The sequence below is a fragment of the Stenella coeruleoalba genome (genome assembly GCF_951394435.1).
Source record: "Stenella coeruleoalba genome assembly, chromosome: 11".
In the NCBI taxonomy this organism is placed as follows: Eukaryota; Metazoa; Chordata; class Mammalia; order Artiodactyla; family Delphinidae; genus Stenella; species Stenella coeruleoalba.
Genome location: NC_137157.1, coordinates 45,277,938 through 45,291,364, shown reverse-complemented (window position 1 = coordinate 45,291,364; position 13,427 = coordinate 45,277,938). Strand labels below are relative to the sequence as shown.

The 13,427-nt window shown below is 44.0% G+C and overlaps 1 protein-coding gene across 1 annotated transcript in view; it reads left to right on the top strand.

The window, feature by feature from the left end:
- Positions 1 to 13,427, top strand: part of TPH2 (tryptophan hydroxylase 2) — a 90,642-nt gene that overhangs the window by 36,089 nt on the left and 41,126 nt on the right. The gene's annotated exons all lie outside the window — the stretch shown is intronic.

The following is a 13,427-nucleotide window of genomic DNA, read 5'->3' as shown; positions in this document are numbered from 1 at the left end:
CCACAGAGGTCTATAAAATTGGGGGAATAATGTGTTACATTTTTACCAAAGTACTTTCAACCAATTCATTCAGCAAACATTTATGTGCAGTGCTAGCACGGAGGTACAGCGGATTCAAAGATGAATAAAATGTAGCAGCTGTTTTCTTAAAGCCTCTCGCATTCTGGCAGGGGAGATAGAAACATAAATAATTATGAAAGAATGTGTTTAGGCCTGTAAGGGTGTGTGTGTGTGCAGAGTATCAGAGGAGCAAAGGGGAGGGAACAGTCCCGAAAGGCATTTCAGAGAAAGTGAAAAATTAGTGGGGGTCTAGAAGGGTGGGTAGGAATTTCTTTTTTGGATAAAGCCGAGTGGGGAGGGAGGGGAAAGCTTTCAAGTCAAGGAAAACAACCAGTACAAAGATGTGGAGGCACAAAAGAGGCATAAATGAACAAGGCTTGTTACTTCAGAGGGGCGAGAACGTAGGTATGTGTTAGGGATGAAATGACTCTTCTGTCCACAATGTAAGCAGTCATTTGTCAAAACGGGACCTTTGGGCTTAATTCTGTAGGCAGCAGGGAGCTGTCCAAGGCTCCTAAGCATGATCAGATAATCGTCTTTGAGAAGGATGATGAGGGTGGGGACTTGGAAGTATGGAGAATGAACCAGCTGGAAAACCAGCAGGAGCTCCCATTCCAGTGAAGGAATACAGTTTATAAGCCATCAGTGGGATAGGACGAGAGGTCACCTCTGAGAAAGATCATCATTCCATCAAGATGGAATTAACAGTATTTGGTGACTATAATGAGGGCCAGGAGATGAGAGGGTCCCTAAGGCAATGCTAAGGTTTTTTTTGTTTGTTTGTTTTTGCGGTACTCGGGCCTCTCACTGTTGGGACCTCTCCCGTTGTGGAGCACAGGCTCCGGCGCAGGCTCAGTGGCCATGACTCACGGGCCCAGCCGCTCCGCGGCACGTGGGATCTTCCCAGACCGGGGCACGAACCCGCATCCCCTGCATAGGCAGGCGGACTCTCAACCACTGCGCCACCAGGGAAGCCCAATGCTAAGGTTTTTATCAATAGATTGGGAAGCTGAATGGGTAGTTTTTTTCTCAAATATTGGAGGGGGATTAGGCTTGGAGGCAAGAGGGAATAAAAGAGGGAGCAAAGAGGAGGATTTGGGTTTGGAGCATCCTGTCTTTGAGGGGCCCATGGGTGGGACCTCCAGTTGGAGAAGCCCCTGGCAGTTGGAAATAAGGGCTGAGAGTTCAGAAGTGAATTAGAGCTCCTGCTAGCAATATGAGTGTTTTCTTCTTCCCTGACTCCTCTGACCACACAGGCAAGAGGAAGCTAAGTCAGAGCATGGAAACTCGGGATTCACTACCTTGGGGTTGTTTTGGCAGGCTCCTTTTTGTGGGTTTTATATCATTCATTTGATTCTTAAATTATTGTTATGATTTTATGAGTAGGTAACACGTGCACATGATTTAGCATTCAAAGCTTACGAAAGGGCACAGTCTGAACAGTGACTTTTTTCCCTCCTCTGCTCCCTTGACACCTGTTGCATCCTCCCCAGGGGCAACCACCGCTTTACCGGTTTCCACTGCGTCCTTCCAGATATACACTGTGCAAACACAATTCTCTGTAAAGATCCCTTTAATCTGTATGTATAACAAAGTCCGAAGTCTCTTCCCAGCCACATGCTGTAGTTTGAATCTATGAAACACTAGATCGGGAGTGCTGTTTCCTGCCCAAGCACTTTCGCAGGCATTGTCTTTGAAATGCAGTCCCATTTCCTCTACTGAGAGCCAAGAGGGCAGCTTCTCCAATTGGTGAAGTTCAGCTTGGCTCCTGTGTTTGGTGCTTGTACGCTGCTTCCAAGTAACTGCTTCTAATTGCTGAACTGTTGTAGTTGAGGCAGCACTAATGAGACAGAGGCGGGCCCTGAAGAGGCAGCTAGAAATGGGAGTGAAAGCAGCGAAAATACATTATCCGAAAAAAGAATTTTGTTATTTTCCTCTTCAGTCTGGGAAGAATGTATTTTGATAGCCTAGCTCTCAACACATATGGGGTGTTAAACATAGGTTGTTTTTACCATTTTACATTTTAAAACTGGTCAGGTACTGGGGCTTGAATTTAAAAAGCAGTGGTAGATTGGGTCGCTTCCCTGGGGAGGTGCTGGCCTGGAGGACAGTAGAGAAAGTCCTGGAGAATCAGTGACTCCTGATTTTCTTGGTGGGAAGAGTTGCTTTTCCATGTGTTTCTACCTGGATTGAAAGGTCACTGATTCTGCTAGAAGTGAGGCTCTTTCTCCCTTGGAGCACTGCCTGAGGCAGGGATTCTGCACACTGTTGTCGCATAGCTACTTATTTTGATCAGCTGTGATCGCAAGCGACTTTGTCACTAATCGAGTATTGAAGTTTACAAATGATTTCTTAAAAAAAAAATCAGTTGGGTCAAATTCAAGGTTATTCCAGTAAGAGCATCCCTCTCACTCAGTGGAATGACAGGGAAAGAGACAGAGCTCTAAGTTACATGGGTGTGCGAGCATCACCTGGCATGCGAATAGTGGCAGGACAAAAATTTGAGAAGCCATCCCCCCAATCTCCTGCTCTCCTCTTTGCTTCTCTGAGAAGTCCATTGTGGTCTGTGTCATATTGCACCCTCTGGCCACTTTATCTTTCAGAACAGGGTTTCTCAACCTTGGCACTGTTGATATTTTGAGCCAAATAGTGCTTTGTTGTGGTAGGATGTTTAGCAGCATCCCTGGCCTCTACCTGCTAGACGTCAAGAGTACACTCCCACCCGTGCCAGGTGTGACAACCAAAGATGTCTCCAGAAACTGCCAGATGTCCCCAAGGGGACACATCTTCCCCAGTGAGAACCACTGTTTGAGAAGAAGCAATTTGGCAGGTCATTGTTGTTCTGTCTGACAATTATTTTTCTCTTAGAAGCAATCTGTAGACTTTGTTTCCTTTCTAAAACACCAATCTGACTGTAGCCTTCCCTGGTTTGACCTCTGTTGGTTCCCTGTTACATACAAGGAAAAAGTCAAAAATGTTTGATATCATCAAATCACATCTTCTGTCTCTCTTTCTATCCCCTCCAAAACCTTATGCTCCAGCCATACTGGACTTCTCACCATCCCCATGAGCCTGTTGGTTCATGCCTTTGCACAGGCATGAGCCAGCGCAGGTGGTTCATTTGGCCTGGAATGACTCTTGTGAAATCATTTTAATTCTCAGGATTACAGCTCAGTAGCAACCTTTTCTGTGAAGACTTTCCCAGGCAGAGCTAGATATTCCTGTAGTACTTTTCCTTACTTGTATTTTAACACTTACAACACTGCATGGTAATTATTTGTTCATGTGTCAGTCTCCTTCATCAGACTGTGATTAACTCAAGGCCAGCTGGCAAAGGCAATACGGGAACAAGAAGATCCAGACTGAGGTTGGAGTGGATCCCCGAACCTGGCATATAAAGTAAAAACTGAGTACACAGTGGGCTGAAGCCGTGAATGCCACTGCCACCAGAAGGTGCCAGGTTTTGAGACATGCGCAGAGTCCCAGGCTCAGTCTGAGATCTGTGGAGTGAAGGGAACAGGGGAAGTCCCGGCTGCACCCTGTGTGGTGGTAACACCTCCATCTGCAGGGCTGCAGCCCCTCCACGGCTTCCTGCAGCTCTACTTTGATTTCAAGAACTGCTGCTGGACACCCCTCCATCAATAAGGCATTTTTATATATTCAGTGTCTTCAGGCAAAGTCATGAACCATTAATGGTGGGATTTTAGACACCAGTTGAGGCTGTGAGGATAGGTCACTTGGACCAGAATAAATCACACCCAGGAGGGGCAACCTGTTTTGCTCATCTGTTTTGCTTTGGGAATGAAGATCATTTCAAAAGAAAAACGTGGTTGTGCACTGTGAAGCTGAAGGAGAGGAGGGAAAGGAAATGTGAAGCTTGTCCCCACCTCCCCCTTATGCAAATAAGAGAGAGAGAGAGAGAGAGAGAGAGAGAGAGAGAGACAGAGGCAGAGGGAGGGAAGGAAAAAGAGAGAGACCCAACTGCACTTCACATGGTGCTAAGAAGACATTTTCCCCCTTTGGGTAACAAACCCTGAGTATAGTCTCACCTTAACGGTAGCAAAGCTCATTGCCCTCTCTTAAAAAACAGTGTCAGTCTGTGATGTGTTCTGAGTTATATTTGAACTTCTTAAATGTGACATCAAGAAGATACACTCTGAAATTGGCAAGCAGTGGTGCAGGTCCCTGCAGGACTGTCCTGTGTGTGGGTGTGCTGTGCATGTCTGAAGTGAGGGGGAGGACAGTGCACCAGAACAGTGGTAGGAGCATCTCTGGATTTGCCTCTAGAAGATTCTTGCTGGAGAGGGGCGGTGGAGATCCAGTGTGCTTCCTAAACTGGTCTTGGGCACACTGCAGGGAGAAGAGAGTTGGAGGGAGGTATCTTTCCCTCACTCCTTGGTCTTGTCTGGCCTGGTCTCGTCTCTGATGTCAGCCTTCTGGTGTTCAGAGGGCGCTTTGGATTTTCAGCTGTCATATGCATCCTACCCGCCCACCCCCAGTTCCTCTTTAGTTCGTTTGGCTTTTCCTCCCTGGACACTTCCTTCTAGGGGATCTGTGGTCTCTATTCTTCACAGTTTCAACAGACTTCTTGAATGTGTTTTGTGCAAGGTGGATGTTAAATACTTGCTCACTGAATTTGCATGCGCACATGTACTTGTGTATATGACTTTCAATTTTATCTGTAGTCCTGACAGCCAGTGGTATCTTAGAAATGCAGAGCTCTTTAATAAGAAATACGGTTTAATCAAACCATATTTTCCTGGGGCCAAATCTCATGCTTTTCTTCAGAAGCTGTGTGGACTGACAGAGGTCTTGGAAATGAAGGAGGGTAAGGCAAGAAGGTCCTATTTTCTAAGGTATTATAATCCAGTCTTGCTCTCTCCAGTATAGGCCAAACCCACCCATCCCATCTAGATTTCTGGATGAAGACCAGAGGTGGCCAGATGCCTCAAGGTTCTGTACCTTTGGAACATAAAACATTGCCCAGAGCAGTGTTGAAACACACATCCATAGCACAACCCTCTTACCCCTTGTCCTCTGCTCAGGGAGAAGCAACCAGGCATTTTCAATATAAACATACGTTCTTCAACATCAGTTCTTGGAGGTCAAGTCAGTACAATATCTGTCTTTCCAGTAGAGCTATCGCCAAAGTAATAGTGCCGTTTTGCACCAGAAATCCCTTTAAAAAATGTTTTAATGAAAACATTTAAAAATATGCTTTCTGTTTTGTTTTTCAGATGTTGTGCTTAATATACTGGTAACAGAAATATCCTTTGCACAGCATAGCATAAGCTTATTCAGTCAGGGAGTTTCGGATTCAGGGCAGCATTGGGATGATTGATGATTCAGTACAGACTGATGCAGATCTGTCTTCTTCTGCTCTTTCCCGCTGTGTCACTTCTCAAATCAGAGGGCAAACTTTCACCACTAGGAAAAAAGTCATGTCACCGTTAACTCATACTGCAGTGTTTACTGCCATAATGCAACTAAATGCATCTGCGTTAAGGAAAATCTTTCTTGTCATAGTTGGACACTTTAGGGGCAATTAATGTTATTTTTAACTATAACTGTTTTAAAGTTTAAAAAAGGTTTTACAGTCAGGTGATTTTTCTTATCATTGCTGCTGTGTTCCACTTTTACAAGAAAAATAAAAGTGAATTATTTCTAAATTTAGTTTTCATCTATTTCTAAGCTAAGCAAGTGAATTTGATGCTTAGCCCTTGCTTATTAGAACAGAACCCGCTCTAAAACTGGCAGATGTCATTCATTTCCTTTTCCTGTGGCTCAGTCATTAATCCTGACATTATCTGTTAAATAACAATACCAGCAGGTGAAGACACAGGCTTTCAAATTTATAAGAAACATTGACTGCCCCTCTCTTGATCGAAGAGATGCCTTTCACTAGGTCTGTCATGAGAGGGAAGATAGGACCTTTCCTTCTCCGACTTTCCCTCCTTGCTGCCGTCTGAGGGATTCTGGGTCTGTGAACTTGTCTGATTTAAGCCCTGACCGTGATGGGTGTTTTTAATATTGGGCCTTGCTAAAGTCACATCTGGGCAAGGTCTTACTGAAGAGCCAGGAAGATAAGCCAGAGCTTTATAGAGTTTCACCTTCATTCGTATGAGCTCTGGCTTAGCTTAAACTTGCTCTTTCCCACAGATCACCCTCATCCCTGCCAAGCACAGCGCCGAGCTTCCTGCCCAGCCAACTGGCTTCCTCCACAGTTCTATCATCATTTTGCTGTTCAGGAGAGCAGAGCAGCATCGTACCAGCGATTCTTAGAAAATGGCATGTTCTCAGAAAGCTGATCCCACCTGGCCTCCCTTTCCTGAGTTTTAACCTGGAGCTCACACTCCAAGCTTAGCAGCCGTCGTCTCCCTCGGGAGAAACTTGGTTTGGGCTACACCCAGGGTCAGTTAAGACGTTAGAGGCCCTAAGCCGAGAATATTTTCACCCCTTCCATTCTCCAACATAGATAAGTTCAACAACAACAACAGCAGCAGAAGCAGTAATAATATATTTTTTACTACTAATAGCCAGCATGTATATATCAATATGTGCAGGCACTATTTTAAGTGTTGTATGTGGATGAACTCAATAATCGCAACAACCCTCTGGCTTGTGAGTTACTATTATTATTCTGAATTTATGGATGAGGAAATTGAGACACAGAACGTTTAACTAACTTGCTCAAGGTCACACAGCTGGTAAATAGGGGAGTCGGGATTTGAACTCAGAGAGCAGTGCCAGCATCTTTTGGATTAACCACTCTTCTATATTCAAAAGTAATACTATAGAGGAAAACTCAAACTTGTATATGTGCTGAAGTTGAATAGCTTCTTTCTTGCTTTTCCAATTATAAATCTTATGTAAGATAGTTGAGAGTGACACTTTCTTTCTTGAATTTGGTGGCCCTGCTTTGCCACAACCCTAAGTACCGGATGTGCTTATTGGATGGTCTAGTGCTGTGCTGTCCCATCCAGCGTTCGGTCCAACTACCAGGTTTTGTTAGAAGCCTGCTCTCCCCTTTGATCTTCACAGGGCCACCATTAGTCTGCCCCTTTATCAAGAGGAGGCATCTTTTTGTTTGTTTGTTTGTTTTTGTTTTTCCGCGGGGGGGGGGGGGGGGGGCCCTCACCGGCCACGGCCCCTCCCGTTGCGGAGCACAGGCTCCGGACGCGTAGGCTCAGCGGCCATGGCCCACGGGCCTAGTCGCTCCGCAGCATGTGGGATCCCCCCAGACCAGGACACGAACCCGCGTCCCCTGCACCGGCAGGCGGACCGCCAACCACTGCGCCACCAGGGAAGCCCTAGAGGAGGCATCTTTTATTTCACTGGGAAAAAGAAGGGGAAAGTGCCTCACTACAGAGCAGTGATGCATGCTTCTGTCTGCATCCTCAGGCAGAAGGCCCTATGGACCACATGCCCAAACTCCAGGCCCCACTATCAGCTCTCAGTGTGACTGTTGGTAAGCCACTTAACCTCCCTGTGTGAGGGCTGATGAAATAATGCTTTGATCTTTGCAGAGAAAAAGGCTTTATATAAATACCAAATAGGTTTACTCTTCCTTGCCACCTCTTACATTCACGTGGAGGCTGAGGTGCCTTGTAACATTCCAGAGCATCCTTAGTTACAAGTCCCACGTTCCTAGACCTGGACTCCCAAGTTTTCAATCATAATACTGTGTCTAGTTTTGTGAGGTGCCTCAAAGCAGAAATAACCCCTAGGACTTTTTATGGGAGCCTTTTGTCTCCAAAGCTCCGAGCACTCTAACAATAGACATTCTATAAAAACCGCCCCCCCGCACACAACCCTATACATTATTTAAAACCTGTGCATTTTGAAACCAAATTTGTACCTAAGTGCCTGCTAGAGCCCTGTTGTTCTCTTAGGCTGTAATGGTAGTGACTTGGGATACAGCTTTCAGCTTGTGTATGTATATATTTTAGCAGACTCAAAGCAGGATCCCTTTTTTTCCCCACCGCTCCACCCTCGCCAAGGTTTGCCTTCCTTGTGTGGTGCCTGTAACCCAAAATTAGCACTCATAAGCATCCACACCTGAGTCACAATTCATAGTCCCTCAGTGCCATGTCCTCGGGGAGAAGCTCACTTAGGTACTTTCAGGTGTGGAAGACGGAGGTGACCTGGGAAAAAAATTATTTTAGGAATATTTGCTTTTTAAAATTGCAAGTTCAGAAGAAATTCAAAGTGAATTTTAGGCAAGGAAGAGGTAACCACTGGCTGTACCTCTTCACCACCATGTCAAGAATTATATCTATTGACAGGCAGAGAAGCCACCACAGGAGAGAAGGAAAAATGTCCTTTCTGACGTTTCCCACATGTGCTCTGTTCGGCTGACGTCATTCCACTCATGGCTACGAGGTAGGCAGGACTGTCACCATTTTACAGATGGCAATTCCGAAGATCAGTGAAGTCAGGTCATTTCCCTATGGACACACAACTAGAAAATACCAAAACCGAGATCTAGTCCAAGCCCTTATGCTACACTGGAAATTAGGAAAACTGTGCTTGGGATTCCTTTAGATTCACCTCTGTATGGTACAGTAGAACCCCACCATCTCTGTTTGATTCTGTTGAGTTCAGAAAGCAGTTACTGAACATCTATTGCGTGCCAGGCTTTCCTAAGCACCAGGAACCCAGAGATGAACATGGCATGGCCTGTGTCCTGGAGAAACTTACTGCTGCTTATTGAAGTGATAAAATATCTTCCAAAAGGGCAAAACCTACTGAAGTACAATAGACTTAGCTGTAAGTATAATTTAATGTGTGATAATACCTAACTTGTTGGGAATTTATGTTTCTAATGCATTATCTTACGATACTGTTTAAGAACTCCATGAGATAAGGACCCTTATAATCTCCAGTTTACAGACGAAAAAACAATATATCCGTGCTGTCCAATATGGTAGAGATGTGACTATTTAAATGTATTAAGTAAAATGAAATAAAACCATAAATTTAGTTCCTCAGTAGTGCTGGTCACATTTAAGACGTTCAATAATCACCTGAACCAAGTGGCTTACCATATTGGACGATGCAGATACAGAATATTTCCATCATTGCAGGAAGCCCTATTGCACATCACTGCGCGAAGTAACTTGCCTACACAGGAATGTGCAACGTGGACTTAGGGCTGACTCCTGACTATATACAGTTCTTATAACCCTTATGTGATATTACCTCCTTAACATCTAGTGAAAATTTGGGGAGGGGGAGCACACGGGGAAAGAGTTAAAAAATCTCTTATTTATTCAAGAGATAAGAAATATCTGAGACGAAGGGGAACTGGAGACCTATGGACAGTTTCCCTTGAAGCCCTTTTGTGGTACTTGTAAGAACTGGAAACTATTTCTTTCACCAGATCAGGAAAGTTAGTACTTGCTGTTTGCTCTTTTATGGAACCATGAGGTAACTTTTGCTAAGGGTTATTCTAGGATTATGTCTTATTTGCTTTTAAGTCTCAGTTCCTAACATAGCACTTGGTATGTAACAGGTACACAAAAATGCTTCTTGAACTAAATTCCAAAAAAAAATAAGTGTAATATCTTCTGCTAGTCTTAATAGAGTTGTACTGAAGAAGAGTAGCATTGATGGCCTTCGTTATGATTCCTAGGGGGAAAAAAAGAAAGAAGATTTCCACCAGGGCAATATCCAGGTGCTTGGCTTCATAAAAAGAGGGCCACATATGTATTTATCTATAACCTGACAGGGACATAAGGCGGAGTGACCCTCAGAACTGCCTAAAACCTTATCTTATGGGCCAGATTTTACAGTATGCTATTTTAAATCTAAAGAAACTCTGTATATGGCCCTAAAACAAGCGCTGAAAACAATTGCCTCAGAACCAAATTAATTCCTGTTATTATCTCCTCAGTGAAGTGAAAACAAACCAAGTCACCCCCTTTTCAATGCGTCCCAGTGTGTTATCCCAGATTACTCGCACTTGCCCACCAAAGGTTGCGTGAAAGCTGAAAAAATACCCTATTTTGGCTTCCAGGTCCTCCTCCAGCTTCTTTTCATCAGTGCAACCTCCACCCCCCCATCCCCCAACCCCATCTTCCTTTTCCTCTCTTCATGATTTAGCTAAAGTGTTGGCTTCCCTGTTATTTAGAACAAACAAAACCTATAGCAATAGGGTTTCAAAGACAGCTGTGCTGATTTGGGATGGGAAGCAAAGGCTGCATGCCCACTCACTGCTTCTTAAAAGCTTTAATTTACAGCAAAAATAAAAAGTTGTTCAACGCGGATGAGTCAGCTTTGAAAACTGATAAGAGGAGAAGAATGCCAGACCCATTTTGAATTTGAACTGAACAACTAGGACCCTTCTTTTCCCAGCAGCAAAGTGATTGCAGCTTCCTTAGAATGATTTAAGAATTCCCTGGAGGCATTTTGCCCGGGTCCCTTTGTAAGCTTTAGAATCCTCTTAACAGGGCTTATCAGAGAAGATTCCAATTTAGAGCAGCAAAAAGTTTAGTGTCTGATATCAGCTCTAGCTTTTCTTTTTCTTGCTTTCTATTTTTTTTTTCAAAAGGAGACATGATGTTTTACAGTGTTAACAGTTTTGAAAGGTCCTACATTTCCAGTGAACACAGTGCTTCTGTGAAAAGGGCTCTGAGAAGCATTATTCAGGCGAAAATGCATCAAAGGGATGTGAGTTAAAAAGAGAAAAGTTTGCCGTTGTGGATGGAGATTGGAGGCAGCGTGTGCTGACAGGTGCAATTATAGCCAAATAATTGAATCTTTTAAGAGAGATCTGGTGAGATAAGGCAGTAGTTGTGGACTCACATCGGAAACCTGTTCATAATTAGATATTCAGGGTTCCAGCTGTGGATGAACCACCAGCATAGGGATCGTGAACTACTTTACAGACAGGACATAATAGCTATTGCACTTTGTGAAGCGGTGTGAGACAGCATGACTTCAGTCCCACGGAAATTAATTGATACAAAGTTTGGAGAGGAGGCTCAGGCTTCTCCTGCAGATTCCCAACAGTCTGGAATCTCTTTCAGCCCCTGAAAGCTAGTCACCCCAGCTTCCAAGTCCTTTGGTCTCAAAGAAGCTAAAAAAAAATGTCAACTTTTCAAAGTTAATTAATTGCTTTAATTAGCAACATTAAACATCTTTCTTTGTTGTCTGAAGAGTTTCCAGGGACTTCAGTTTCGTTTGTCTATACCACGTGTCTTAGCCAAAGACACTGGGATGAGAACAACCCAGTGTTTATTTCTGAGAATGTTCCACCAAAGTCATAAATGATAATAACGTTATTTATGGTCTTGAAATATAGGTGCTTGAGCCTTGACTCAGTGAGAAGTGGGGTTCCTGTAGGAACTGCATCTTTACTTGCTCAGAGATCTGAACAGCAGTTCCTTCTTAGGGTCTCTACGTGGAGACAGAGCGGAGAAGAAGGTACAAAGTAGCGCAATCATTTCTACTTAGAACAGGGCAAAGGCATCCCGAGCATTCCATTAGTAATTCTGTTAGAATTCTTGCTTCAGGCTTTCATTCTTAATGAAACAATATAACTTATTCTGCTGTGTTGTATGATTTTTTTCTTTCAAATTTATAATTTCTCTTCTGTGTATGGTTGGATTACCTTGTAATGCTATTAAAGGTTCTTAAGTTGGCTGTGGGCTATAGGTTTCTGATAATTACACCCTAACTTAAATTTCAGGTGATAGCTCCTTTTCTACCACAAAGAATGGACTCCAAGTCTTTGGATCTCTCGTATTTTCCTTCTTTTTTCCTTTTTAACTGCTAACTTTTCGCTTTCCCTTCTACCTATAAGCCTTTGGACTCCATTGGTACTTAGGCAGGTAGAAGACCGTCTTCTTCAAGTATTTAACAAGCTCAAGAGTAAACCCAGTTTTGCAACAAGAATCCACCACTGTAACCATGATCTGTCCCATTCTCACACTGGGAAGCACCCAGCACTGTGCCTGGCCCATCGGAAGCATTCAATACCTGTTGGCCACAATAGTTGTTCCTTTAGCTACTGTTTTATTTATTTATTCATACCGTGAGCTAATACTCACCATCTTTAGTATTTCCCTGGAGTTTGACATCTGGTCTAATTTTGAAATTATTGTTGTCATATTTTCTGCCTGGTTCAGTAGGAGTGTTTTAGTACTTCATCATAAGCTACAGTGGGGGTACTCAGATTTATCCATGGTGGGCCTCTCAATTCCAACATTGGTGCAGACTGCATGACCTTTAAAAAACTGATCACAGGAGTGCGTCTACAGGGTCCACTCTCAGCATAGAAGTATGCTGAATCAAACACCTTTAACTGATCGCTAACTGAGTCAAGTGCATGTGGAGGAGTAACTTGCTACCTAGTGAGCTTTCCTTACCACCTTTTGTTGTTCCTCAGTATGTATGTATGTTTGTATGATGTAATTTTAGTGACATTAAATTTGGGCAGCTCAAAATTACATAATCACATTTAGCTTTAGTTTTAAGTACTAGTTGCTTGAAGCCTGTTCAGGGTGTTCTGAGCATCGTCTGTTACGACAGAGGATCTCCACCCTGCCTGTGTCTTATACCTGCTCAGGCCTGTTCCAGAGAGTCTGACTGCATTGCTCTTATGTAGCGCCCAGTCATTGTTTTATTGTTTTTTGCGGTACGCGGGCCTCTCACTGTTGTGGCCTCTCCTGTTGCAGAGCACAGGCTCCGGACTTGCAGGCTCAGCGGCCATGGCTCACGGGCCCAGCCGCTTCGCGGCACAAGGGATCCCCCCAGACCGGGGCACGAACCCACGTCCCCCGTGTCGGCAGGCGGACCCCCAACCACTGCGCCACCAGGGAAGCCCCATTGGTATTTTTAAAATGGCTCCTCGGGTAATCTGGAGGGTTGAGGACTGAGTGGCAGGAAAAGAGACTTAGGACACACTGGCTACATTTTTACCTGTGCTAACCAGCTTGGTTAAACGTTCTCCACAACTGAACCTGTGCCCCGCCCAGCCCTTCTCATTTACTCCACCTTGTAAGTTAATAGAACAGAAGGAGCACAGCTTTGAGTCAGAGGAATTTGATTTCAAATCTTGTCTCTGTCTCTTATTAACAGTGTGTCCTTGGAAAAAAAATGCTTAAATTTACTGAATGTTCGTTTCCCCATTTGTCAAATGGGAATAATAAGACTTCTGTGTAAGTGAAGATGAAATTACTAATGGGATATGAAAACATTTAGCCCAGTACCCAGCACATAATAGGAGCTCAGTATATGTTAGCTTTCTTTTTTAATAAATTTATTTATTTTTGGCTGCGTTGGGTCTTCGTTGCTGTGCACGGGTTTTCTCTAGTTGCAGCGAGCGGTGGCTTCTCTTGTTGCGGAGCACGGGCTCTATGCAC